The sequence below is a fragment of the Hylobates moloch genome, unplaced genomic scaffold, assembly GCF_009828535.3.
Source record: "Hylobates moloch isolate HMO894 unplaced genomic scaffold, HMol_V3 SCAFFOLD_3, whole genome shotgun sequence".
Classification (NCBI taxonomy): Eukaryota; Metazoa; Chordata; class Mammalia; order Primates; family Hylobatidae; genus Hylobates; species Hylobates moloch.
This window is the reverse complement of record NW_026652278.1, coordinates 122,762,662-122,776,290: the sequence shown is the minus strand read 5'-3', so window position 1 is coordinate 122,776,290 and position 13,629 is coordinate 122,762,662.

Below are 13,629 nucleotides of genomic sequence, written 5' to 3'. Positions count from 1 at the left end.
TATGGTCTCAAAGTTAAGTGAAGCCATCAGAAGCCAGTGTACAATAGTATCCGAATAATTCTCTTCCAAAAGGATCTGAGACGGTTTTTTCTTTTTAAAGACAAAACATTTTGGCCTGTAGCTGATTGCAAGTTCTTTCAGGTTAGCATCAGAGTAAAACAGAAAACTATTTGTAGATGACAAAAACTTACAATAATTGTGGTTGTTATTAGATGATACTTCAAAAGAGAGAATGAGAGTTCATTACAATAAAAATGCAACTAATATGAAAATTTGTTTCTAAAGCTTAAAAAACAAGATACTACGAATAAAGTTAAAGCAAACATGATTTTAAGACAAAATGTCAGTATGTACTGATGTCTTTATTTTTAAAAGTGGGTATATATTGCATCTTATTTATAAAAATGTTGACCATATTATTTATAGAGAAAAAAATTTACATGTAACAAAATTGTAGGAGACATAATATCCCATGAGTAGATCAATAATTATTTAAAACAAACCAAAAATATATAAATAATATCAAATAAAGAAATTAAATAAATCTAGAGTAACTTTAAACGTCTATACATTAGTAACATTTTATTTACACAAATTTAACCAAAGTATGGCTAAGCAGCTGAGGTACAAGACACACCATTTAACATTTGATTAGGAAAAGGCAAAATTTTACAAGTTGTTGAGAAATTTGAACACATGATTAAAATAGAATGATAGGCTACTGAGAAATACTTAACCTGTTTAACAGAAAAATATTTTATAGTTAACATAGGAGGCAATATGATGCTAAATAACCTTAGTTCTCTAAGTGAGAAATCTGGTTTTTTGAAGTAATCAAGGCCATAATAAAGTAAACATAAACCTTAGATGGTTATTCTAATAGGACCAAATTTTTATTATTTTAAGACATAAGATAAGGAATAAGCATTACAACCTCTTATTAAGACCAAGCCAATAATCCAAGAAAATCTAAGCACAAGCACTTTTTTTAAAATCTTATAAATGAAAGTATAAAATTTAGCTAGCTTTGATTACAGCTAATAAAATGTGCCTTCTCCAAGCTTTCTACAATTTGTTTCCATTTAGATCCTATAATTTCCTTTTTATCATTTTGAAACAAGTAAATCTTTAGAAAAAAACCCTCATTTTTTTCTTAATAAAAATATAATCCTTATAGTACAATTTCTCAAAGCAGAAAAAAGAACACATTTAATAACAACAGAAATTATAGTCTTTCCATCACATATAAAGAAGCAAAGGTATATAAACTTTATATCTCTACTTACAAAGTAATGTTTCAGTATTATGTCATACTTAAAAATGAGGTAATCTGTTGAATATCCATTAATTAGTTCCATTTAGTATCAACCTGAGATTTAAAGTTACTGAATGATGTTAGAAAATGTATTTAAAGATAACATACTACAAAACATATTACTGAAATAAAATTCATCACAATCATGATTCTTTGGCTAAACATGAATGTATATTTTTTTATAATTTTAAACTTTAAATAGAAATAATATTAGCTTATTTAATTAGTATACTTGAAAAAATTTAGGAAAAAATAGTCAAATCAAATAAAAATGTATGTTACTATTTATTAAACTTAATGCTAATGTCTCAGAAAAAAGAAAGCTGTTTTCCTTAAACCAAACATATTAAATTAATCTTCTTGACAAAGATTTAACTATATGTAAACTTGAATTTTTTTGTTTGATACTTTTTATCACTCAATTTTTAAAAATTGTGATAAAATATATGTAACATTTACCATTTTGACTATTTTGGGGTGTACATTTCAATGACATTATGTACATTCACATTGTTGGGCCTCATTATCACTATCCATCTCCAGAACTTCTGCATCATACCAAACCATACATTTATCCATTAAAAAATAATTCTCCATTCATGCCTTCTTTTAGTTCCTGGTAACCATTATTTCACTTTTGCCTCTAGGAATATGACTATTCTGGGAAGCTCATATAAGTGATGTCACATAGTATTTCTTCTTTCGTGTTTGGCTTATTTCACTTAGCATAATGTTTTCAAGTTTCATCCATGTTTTAGAATGTATCAGAATTTCATTCTTTTTTAAGACAATTATGTTCCTTTGTGTGTAGATACCACATTTTGCTTCTCTGTTCACACATGTGAATAATGCTGCCTGAACATGTATATACAGTTATCTGTTCAAATTGCTGCTTTTAATTCTTTTGGCTATATTCCTATAAGCATAATTGCTGGATCACATGGTAATTCATGTTTAACTTTTTGAGGCGCCATCATATATTTTCCACAGTGGCAGAAGCAATTTACATTATCTTCAGCATTACAGAGAGCTTTCAGTTTCTCCACAAACTCAGCAACACTTGCTATTTTTTTTATTTTTATTTTTGAATAATAGCCAACCCGGAGAGTACAAAGTGGTATCCCACTGTGGTTTTGATTTGAATTTCTCTAGTATTTCCTCTTCAGGTCTCTGCAGTTCCTGGCATCTCCAAGCTTCTGAGTACCACTGCTTTCCCCATTGCCAGCTGTGGCAGTGGGTTGTGGTATGCCTGGTCCAGCTATAGCCTTGCAGGAGCTAGAAGCCATGCTGGCACCTAAATCTGCATGCCCTACCGCATGCAGCATGCCTGACTGTGTGCAGTGGCCAGACGCCACACTCACTCACACATCCCTTGCTGATCCATGCCTGACTCACCCTTGGCAGGCTTGGGATCCAGGCCAGTAGCATGAGCAGAGTGCAGCCTGCCATGCCAAGTGGGCGGAAAAAACCCAGTGGGCCAGAACAAAAGCCAGGCAAAGGCGCTACTGGCCATAGAGGTTTCTGGCTGGTGAAGTGATGCCCCAGTTCACTGGTTCAGTTCGGAACAGCAGGACAACTTAAGCTGGGGCTTCCAGGTCATAGGTGGATTGGGAGATTTTTTGATTGGCAATTGGTTGAAAGAGTTATTATTTAAAGGCCTTGAATCAATAAAAAGAAGTGTCTGAGTTAAGAAAAGCAGTTGTGGAGACCAAGGTTCCTATTATATGGATCTCATAGGTGGCTGTCCTTGGAGGCAATAGATAGCAAACAGTTTATATTCAGAACTGTAAAAGGTGCTGTACTCGCTCAGCTCATCTCTTCAGGATCAAAAGAAGACCTGGAAAGGGAAAGGGATTATCTACAGAATGTAAATTTCCTTTACAAGAGACAGCTTGGCCAGGCCATTTCAAAATATGTCAAAAAATATATTTTGGTGTAAAACATTTTAATTTCTTTCAGGGCCTGCTATCTGTAATGTCATGCTATATTGGAGTCAAGATGAAATTTTTTATTTTATTGCTACAGAGAGTTTTCTTGGTCAGTCTTGAGATCTCTGCTTTAATGTTAGTGCTAGTAAGTTGTGCCTGAATTCCAAAGAGAGGAGAGTATACACTCCAAAGGGTGTTTGACTTTGCATTCATGGCATGAACTCATTTTTCAGGGTAACTTTGCAATCCTCTTGGATGAGAGGAGGGGTCCATTAAGTCAGTTGGGGGCTTACAGTTTTACTTTTGGTTTTCAGGGGATTTGTCACTCATTACTTTTATCTAGGAGCACAGGGCTCACATAAATTTCAACACTGTGGGAGAAAAGATTCAATAAAGACCTAAGAATGGAATACAGTTTTATTTCTTTCCTTTGATACAGTGAAATTTTCAAGGAATCCCAAATCACAGTCACAGAACAAGTGCTAACAGAAATCTAACTCGTTTGAAAGGAAATACATCATCGCTGTTTTATATTTTTAGGCATTTACTTAATAAAGGCATACTTAAGATTTTTAAATTAGCTTACCATATTATGTTTCTTAAAATGATTAATTCATTTATCAATTTATTATATTTATTTTGAAATTTAACATTATTTATCCATCTATTTTAATATTCTACAAATACAGAAAATATTTTTAAGATACCACTGAATATAGTCATTCAGTTGTGCTTGAAGAGTTCTATTGGCAAGAAAGTAATTATTATTATTTTTAGATGCCTTATTTCATGATTAGGTAACTATAACATATTTAAAGTTATGTCTTATATTTAAACAATAATGATTTATCTATCTTTCACTCATTAGTCCAATAAAGTCTCCATAATGGAACAGAATAGGTGGGTCCAGATTTTAGAATATAATTGTTGTTTTCTCTAAAAGTACATAAAAGACGAAAAATAACATCAGAAGAAAAAATAGGGAAATAGGCATACATACACAGACTAAGCAGATTCTGTTTGATATGTTTATTAATGGAAAAGGATAAGTCTCAAAAGCAACCATATCCCCCAGTTTGCAAGAGAGGTCGCCATTATTTAGGAATCAATAACATTCTTAATGTAGTTCTTACTTCCGAGCTAACTTAAATAATATGTCTTTTATCTTAAACAAAATAAAAATTAGAAGCTGAGTTCCTCATAGTGCTATTAAAAAAAGAGTTAAGTATGAAAATTGAAATTTTATCTCATTTATTTTTTAAGATATGTTCAGATCAAACATTTTTATTAAGAATATTACATATGTGATTTTGTGTACATTCTACTGCATCACAGCAGGGGGCACATAATTTCAGTTTGTCTTTTGTTGGTGAGATTGAATGCATTAGTCCATTTTCACACTGTTAAAGAAAATTGAAATTTTAAATCCTAGAAATATCAAGCAATACAAACATAATAACAAACAGACAAATCATTACATACTGATTATTTTATTAAAATATATGGTAATTTTGGCAACAAATTTTTCAAAGATTTAAATAAAGAAAATGCTAATGAGAGAGGAAGAAGAAAGAAACCAGTTAGGCAGGCAGTTAGGGTGGGTCCTCATTAGAACTCCTCCAAACCAACAACAGCCTGAAAATCAAACTACAGGCACCATATAAGCAAAAGCCCACATCCATAAATGCAAACACCCACTCTGTGAGCCCAGATGAACAAACTTCACTCCTGCTTTGGGCATATTTCTCTCCCCTCAGCATGTCTTTGTCCCATTGTGCGCACTTCCTCCCTATTGGCTCTTACCTTCCACCTCTTTTACATATACCTATCCTTCTGTGATTGGCTGCCAAGTGAGTCTTCATTTGCGTAGAATGAAATGTCACTCCATCCCCTGATTGGTTGTAAGCCAAGCCTTCACTTCTGCCTCCAATTGGTTCTTTACACTTACATTTCTCTTTCTGAATGGTCCTTTTTCCAAAACGGCCCACAGACCAGTCTGCACGCTCCCTGTCCTTCCCAGTCCATAAAAATCCTGAACTCAGCCCATCAGCAGGCAAACCTCTTCCCTCTCTGCTGAGAGCTTTTTCTGTTACTCTGCCTTGTTCACCCTCTGGCCTCTGGTGTCTGTGTGACTTATTCTTCTTGGTTGTGGGACAAGAACCCAGAACTTGCCAAACTCCAGGAGCACAAGAACTGTAGTGCTCCAGCTCACTGAACGATGGGCAGTGGGAGTAAAAGAGCTGTAACACTTATTCTCACTCACAGAACTATGGCAGTGGAGAAGCCATTGGGTGCCATTTCCTCCCACTCACCAAGCACTGGAAGTAGGAAAGCTGCAACACAAATTCTAGTAATAATAAAATTAAAGAGTTTTTCTTTATACATAACAAATATGTTTTTAAAATTAACACAAATAATTAAGTTCAAAAAGAATCATGGGAGAAAACCAAATACTAATAAGAAAATAATCTCAGAACCAGAAAGAATGAATAGAATTAGAAGATTACTGTGATTAATGCTATACAAATAACTTTCTAGGAAAATACAAATGACCTAAAATGATGCCATAAGAGTTGGAAAGCCCCAAAGTATCTATAGAACATATGAATATTTATAAAGAGCTATATCATTTTTAAAAAGCTACCTATTTCAAATAGCTCTATCAATGACAATGAAAATACATATACTCCAAATATTTAAAATATGCATACTCTGTTGTGGCTCAGAAACCATTATCCTGAAATATGGCATTTGACAAAATGAACTAAAGAAGCCTCTGATGCCTCTTCTCTCCCCTCTCTCCCACAAAAGTTGAAGTTTCTTCATCTGCCTAAGATTTACACCCACCAAGAAGAACAATTGAGTTGTCTTCCCCTCCCTGTTATATCATTATCTATTACAGAAAATGAGACCAAGAATGTAAGCACATCTGAATAGATCCTTTTACAAGATTATAACTGTCTCCAAGGATCACTTAAATCCAAAAGAGGGGCCAGGAGGGTCACAACTGTAATCCCAGCACTTTGGAAGGCTTAGGTGGGAGGACTATTTGAAGCCAGGAGTTCAAGTCCAGCCTGGGCAAGATAGCAAGATCCAGTCTCTACAAAAATAAAAATAAAAATAAATTAGCCAAGTGCAATGGTGTGTGCCTGGAGTCCCAGCTACTCAAGAGGCTGAGGCAGAAGGATCATTTAAGCCCAGTAGTTGGAGGCCACAGGGAGCTATGACTGAACCACTGTATTCCAACCAAGGGGGATAGAGCAAGACCCCATTGATTTAAAAAGTAAACAAATAAATAAATTCCAAAAAGAACTATTTACAAGTTAATTTCTGTTTCCTGATCCAGTCATTCATCAAAGTAATCATTTATTGCCCCTCAATACAATTCTGCTTCTCCCTCCTCCCATAACCCAATTTAACAGGATCCAAACTGCCATTCTTTCTTTAACCTGTGAGCTTACATAGTGTGTAAGTTTCTGTACCTCACTGGGAGGTTGAATCTTCATTCTGAAGGCTCCAGTGTATATGCATTAAATAAATGTGTATGTCCTTTCTCCTATTAATTAATCTGCCCCATGTCAGTGATTTTTGGCAAACCTGTGGCAGGTCAGGTCTCCATTAGCAACCAGAGCAGCCTTCACCAACACATTACTGTAACTCTGATGAATGTATAAATAAAATATTAAAGAACTGGAGAAACTGGTGCCTTAGTACAAAGGCTAGAATGTAAAAATAAGTCCATTAAGACCCCATCTGGGCTTTCTCAGACCTTAGAGTTTAATTAAAATAATATTGCACACCTTGTACCAGGACTTACTTCAGATAAAGTAATTGTTCCTAGGCTCTGAAGTAGTTTTTCAGACTCCAGACCTACTTAAATATTAGAAAGAGGGAAACACTTCAGCTTGCAGGTGTACTCCACACATAGAAATATGGTTTGAATTTGAATAAGCACTGGAGAAAAACTTATAGCTTTGAGTTGGTCTGGTGAGTTACTCCGACCTCCTCCCTGTGACTGGTTGTAGAAGTAAGTACCCCATTCAGTACAGAAACAAATCTTTTAGGGGTCAAGAGCCTTGATCTCCACAACTTCAAATACCTTTAAAATTAAAAAAACATAGAAAACTGAGAAAAGGGGGAAAGTATTTCTAATTTTTTAAAAGACAGATAGCTTTATGTCCAAATGAAGATATCACGAAGAAGTTTCTTTAGTTAAACTAATTCAGGTTTTGAATAATAATTCAAAAATTCTAAATAAAGTAGTAACACAAATAATTCACATTAACTTAAAAAATAATAGTGCACAATAATCAAGTAAAGATCCTACCAAGAATACAAGATTAGAAATGCATTTTTATGATCAATTAAATAATCAGATTAAAATATAGAACTCTTTCTACAAATGTTGAAAAGCATTTTATAAAATGCAAAATAATATTAAATATTATAAAATTTGGAATAAATTGATAATTTTTTTAATTCTTGGACTATACAGAAATAGATAAAAAAGAGTCAGCCAAAAAGCCAACTTCAAAGTAATGAAGCAATAGCAGAAATTATCCCTTTTAAAATAGAAATAAAATAGATCCCCGTGATTGACATTATTATGTAACATTATTTAGGAGATAGTAGCTACTATAATTAGAATTGAGAATAAAGAAAGGTATCAATATGGGAAAGGATGTAGTAAAATGTTTATTACTTGAAAGGTAAATTTGATTATCTTGAAAGCTTAACAGGATTAACTTAAACATTTTATAAATTATAATTTAATAGATTACTGTGTTCCAAGTTAATATTTTATAGGAAAAGTATACCTATGTAAAACAATGTCCAGTTTGAAAATGAAATGGAATAAAAGATTACATGCAGGATTAAAAGCACAAATAATAAAATTTCAGCCACAAATTTAATAAGAAGTATAAACGTTAATATTGAAAAAAAAATTTTGTCGACTTTGTCAAAGATCAGTTGGTTGTTAAGTACGTGGCTTTGTTTCTGGGTTCTCTATTCTATTCCATATCCTCATGTTTCTATTTTTATACCAGAACCATGTTGTTTGAGTTACTATAGCCTTAATGTGATGCCTCCAGCTTTGATCTTTTGCTTAGGATTGCTTTGGCTAGTTGGGCTTTTTTTTTGGGGGGGGGGGGGGGGCGTTCCATATGAATTTTAGAATTTTTTTTTCTAATTCCCTGAAAACTGACATTGCTAATTTCATAAGAATTGCGTTGCATCTGTAGATTGCTTTGGGCAGTATGGTCACCTTAATTATATTGATTCTTGCAATCCATGGGCATAGGATGTTTTTCTATATGTTCTTGTCATCTATTATACAATTTCTTCCATCAGTGTTTTGTAGTTCTTCTTGTAGAGATCTTTTACCTCCTTGGTTAAGTATATTCCTAGCTATTTTATTTTATTTTTTTCTTATTGTAAATGGGATTGAGTTCTTAATGTGGTTCTCAGCTTCAGCGTTATGGGTATTTAGAAATGCTACTAATTTTTGTGCATCAAGTTTGTATCCTGAAACTTTACTGACATCATTTATCAAATCTAGGATTCTTTTGGAAGAGTCTGTAGAGTGTTCCAGGCACAAGATTATATCATCAGTGAACTGAGATATTTTGACTTCCTCCTTTTTAATATGGATGCCTTTTAATTATTTCTCTTGCCTAATTGCTCTGCCTAGGACTTTCAGTATTTTGTTGAATAGGAGTCATGAAAGTGAGCATCCTTGTCTTTTTCTAATTCTTACTGGGAATGCTTTCAGTGTTCCACTGTTCAGTGTGATATTGGTTGTGGGTTTGTTATATATGACTTTTATTATTTTGAGATATGTTCTTCGATGACTATTTTGCTGAGGGTTTTTACTAAGAAAGGATGCTAGATTTTATTATCAAATGCTTTTTCTGTATCTGTTGAGATGATCAGATGGTTTTTGTTTTATGTGGTGAATCACATGTGTTGATTTACATATGCTGAACCATCCGTGAATTGCTAGAATAAAACCAACTTGATCATGGTGTGTTATCTTTTTAATATGCTATTGGATATACTAGCAAAAGACACCCTATTCAATAACTGGTGCTGGAAAAATTTGGATAGTCATAAGCAAAAGCATAAGCATGAAACTAGACCCATATCTCTCACCCTAAACAAAAATTAACTCAAGATGGATTAAAGACTTATATTTAAGACATAAAACTCTAAATATCCTAAAAGAAACCTAGGAAAAAGTCTTCTGAACATTGGTCTACACAAGGAATTTATGACTAGGTCCTCAAAAGCGAACATTAAAATACATAGACAAATGAGCCTTACTTAAACTAAAAAGCTTCTCACAGAAAAATAAATAACCAATATAGTAAATAGACAACATACATAATAAGAGAAAATGTAAAATATGCAACTGACAAAGTGCAAATATCCAGAATCTAAAATAAACTTCAACAGCTCAATGAGAAAAAAAACATGTAACTCAATTAAAAAGTAAGCAAAGAACATAAACAGATATTTTTTGAAACAGAACAGGCAGGCAGCCAACAAACGTATGAAAAAAATGTTAAACATCACTAATAATCAGGGGAATGCAAAATAAAACCAAAGTGAGATACCATTGTGGCAGTCATTTATACCAGATGTAAGATACTATTTTATACCAGGCTATTATTAAAAAGTCAAAAAACAAGAGATGTTAGTAAGGATGTAGAAAAGTAAACTCTTATACATTGTTGGTAGAAGTGTAAATTAGTACAATTTATGGAAAATGATGTGAAATTTTCTCAAAGAACTAAAAATAGAACTATTATTCAATCCAGCAATATCACTACTAGGAATATATATACATATAAGCTGTCTCTCTATATATGTGTATCTATAAAATTGTGTGTGTGTATATATATGTATGTGTGTGTCTACATATGTATATGTGTGTCTTTATATATATATGCATATATATGTATCTATATGTGTGTATACCTATATCTACATATCTCTGTGTGTATTTATATGTGTATCTGTATACACATATATATGTATATATAAGGTATGTATGTGTGTATTCCATTATATGTACATAATGGAATACTACTCTGCCATAAAGGCATAAAGAAGAATGAAATCATGTATTTTGTAGTAACAGGGACAGAAATGGAGGCCATTATCCTAACTGAAATAACGCAGACACAGAAAGTTGAATACTACATGCTCTCACTTATAAGTGGGAGCTAAACAATGGGTACATTTGGATGTATAGAGTGGAAAAATAGACCTTGGACACTCCAAAAGTGGAGTAGGGGAGGTTTGAAAAATTACCTAGTACAATGTTCACTATTTGCGTGATGGGTACACTAAAAGCCCAGACTTCACCACTATGTAATATATCCATGTGACAAAACTGTACTTGTACCCACTAAATCTATAAAAGTAAGAAATGTAAAAAAGAATAATAAATTAAAAAGTTAATACATTGTCGAGAAAAATACATGGAAAGAACCTTCTCAATGAGTAGAAACTGGAAAGGAGGGAGAGCAACAGGACAAATAGCTAATGCATGCAGGGCTTAAAACCTAGATGGGTTGATAGGTGCAACAAACCACTGTGGCACATATAGACTTATGTAATAAACCTACACGTTCTGCACTTGTATCCCAGAACTTAAAGTAAAATAAAAATTGAAAAATAATAATAAAATAAAGAGAAATTATAGTCAGGTCTATTGAGTGCCATTGAAAAAAAATTCAGCCTCTACTATTTTCATAATAAGAAATTATAAATTAATAATCTGTACAAACATATATTTTATACTACTGGAAGAAAAGTTTGACATTCTGGGCATTTACTATGTTGGATTCAATAAATGGAGTGGTAGGTAGGCATTGTATTAGGTATGGTAAGTAATGTGGAAATGATTTAAAGTATATGGAGGATATGCATAGATTATGTGCTAATACTATTCATTTTCATTTTATAAAAGAAAAGATCACCTGTGATTTGGGATCTGCAGGGGTTTGGGAATGAATTCCCTAGAAATACCAAGAGATGGCTGTATACAAATTACTTAGTATCTAGCTCATTGTAGGTACTCAGTAACATATTTACTAAATGAATGAATGTATATTATTAGAAATGCAGGGCTAGGCTGGGCATGGTGGCTCACACTTGCAATCCCAGCACTTTGGGAGGCCAAGGTGGGCGGATCACGAGGTCAGGAGATTGAAACCATCCTGGCCAACATGGTGAAACCCTGTCTCTACTTAAATACAAAAAATTAGCCAGGCATGGTGGCGTGTGCCTGTAGTCCCAGATACTAGGGAGACTGAGGCAGGAGAATCTCTTGAACCCAGGAGACAGAGGTTGCAGTAAGCCGAGATTGTGCCACTGTACTCCAGTCTGGCAACACAGCAAGAATCTGTCTCAAAAAAAAGAAAATAAATAAATAAATAAATAAATGAATAAATGCAGGGGTAGCAGTTCAGAAAATAGCAGTGACTGAGAGATGCCATCAAGGACCCATGACTCAATTTTTCCATTGTCTCATCCATAGGGTGTTAGAGGACTGCTGCAACTCCAGGCATCATGTGGCCATTAAGAGCATTGAGAAAGGAATAAGCAATGGCTTTTAGTCTGTCTTTTTATCAGACAAGTATATATTTGCAAGTCCCCCTTAGCAGAACTGTACTCTTTTTGTGTATAACTGGGATATATCATCTTCTAGCTAAAATAGATCTGAGATCATAATTATTTAGTAGTCTGTATATCTAAACCGAAGGAATCAAAATGAAAATCAGACATGGAATATAATATTTATGTTCAACAAGTAAAACTTCAGCAAATTAAAATTAAATGAATGCTAAATATAAACATATTTTATCTTATATCAAGTCAAAACTCTGTTTAGTGTAAAAGTACTATTACAAATCCAAAAGAAGAAATACTAGAACATTAAGAAATAGACAAAAAAATTATCCCAATTGATCTTCTGTCTTCCAATTTTGTCACATACAACTAGTGCTCAACTTAGCCTCAGACTGATACTTTTACAAATGTAGCTTTCACTCCAGTCCTCTGCTCAAAACACTACAGTGACTTCAGCAAAATCCTGCTAAAGATAAGTTAAAACTTATATAATCCAATGCCTATATTCTTTCTCTTTGTCTTCTAGTCACAAGAGAGGTGCTTCACCATGAAAATTTATAAATCTCCACTTCTCTCTTGTTGGCTCCCATTTGTCTTGCATGATGGTTATAGCCTTAAATTCCCTGACAAAACATGAGCAAACTTGCTGTGTGTTATTCAGACCAGGGTTGTAAAGAAGTAATCATTGCTTTCTTGCCTTTTTACTGTCTTCTAACTTAATGCAGATGATGATAGGCATGGGCAGAACCAAGGAAAGAAGTGTGCTTCAATCACTTCCTGGAAAAAAGCCAGCCACTAGAGAATGAACACACACACACAGGCAGGAAAACATGCTTGGACTACTACATGAATACAAAATAAACTTGTTTGTTAGTCTTCTTAAAATTGTTAGATCTTAACTGAGACATTCTTATGAATACATCTGATGAAGAGACTATTCATTCCATTCTACTGAGAATCCCCTCTTCCCTCTTATCCCAAATGATATCCCTGTAGTAGCCATCTATATATGACAATTTAAGATGTATTCTTTTTTCACATCCCATATCTTCTAAGATATTTTCTCTCTTATAAGGCTCAGGGTTATAGAAAACCTCTCCAGGCTGAACATGGTGGTTCACACTTACAATCCCAGCACTTTGGAGGCCAAGGCAGGAAGATCAATTGAGATTCGAAGTTTGTGATCAAGCTGGGCAACATAGTGACACTCTGTCTCTACAAAAATTTAAAAACAAAAAATGAACTGGGCATGGTGTTGCATGCCTGTAGTCCTAACTACTTGTGAGGCTGAGGTGTGAGGATAACTTGAGCCCAGCAGTTTGAGACTACAGTGAGCTGTGATTGGTTGCTGCACTCCAGCCTGGGCAACAGAGACCTTGTTTCCTGAAAATGAAAGAAAGAAAGATGAAGGAAGGAGAGGAAAGGAGGGGAGGGGGGGGGGGGGGGGGGGAGGGAACAGGAGGGGAGGGCAGGAGAGAGAGGGAACCTTTCCAAGACATGCTGATAACCAGGGGTAGAGGGTATCAATCTTTACGATATATGGCCTCTGTTTTTAGTAGCTTAAGTTCTTTCAAAATAATCTTTAGGGTATCATTATTGCTACCTCATAGTTGCCATTATCTTGATCATTTTTTGTGAATGCATAAGTGTGTGTGTGTGTGTTGCTGTCTGCATTGCTATATTGCTAATTTCCACTGAACTTTGCAACTCCTTTTGCATCTATTTCCTCAATAAGAAAAAGTCTGT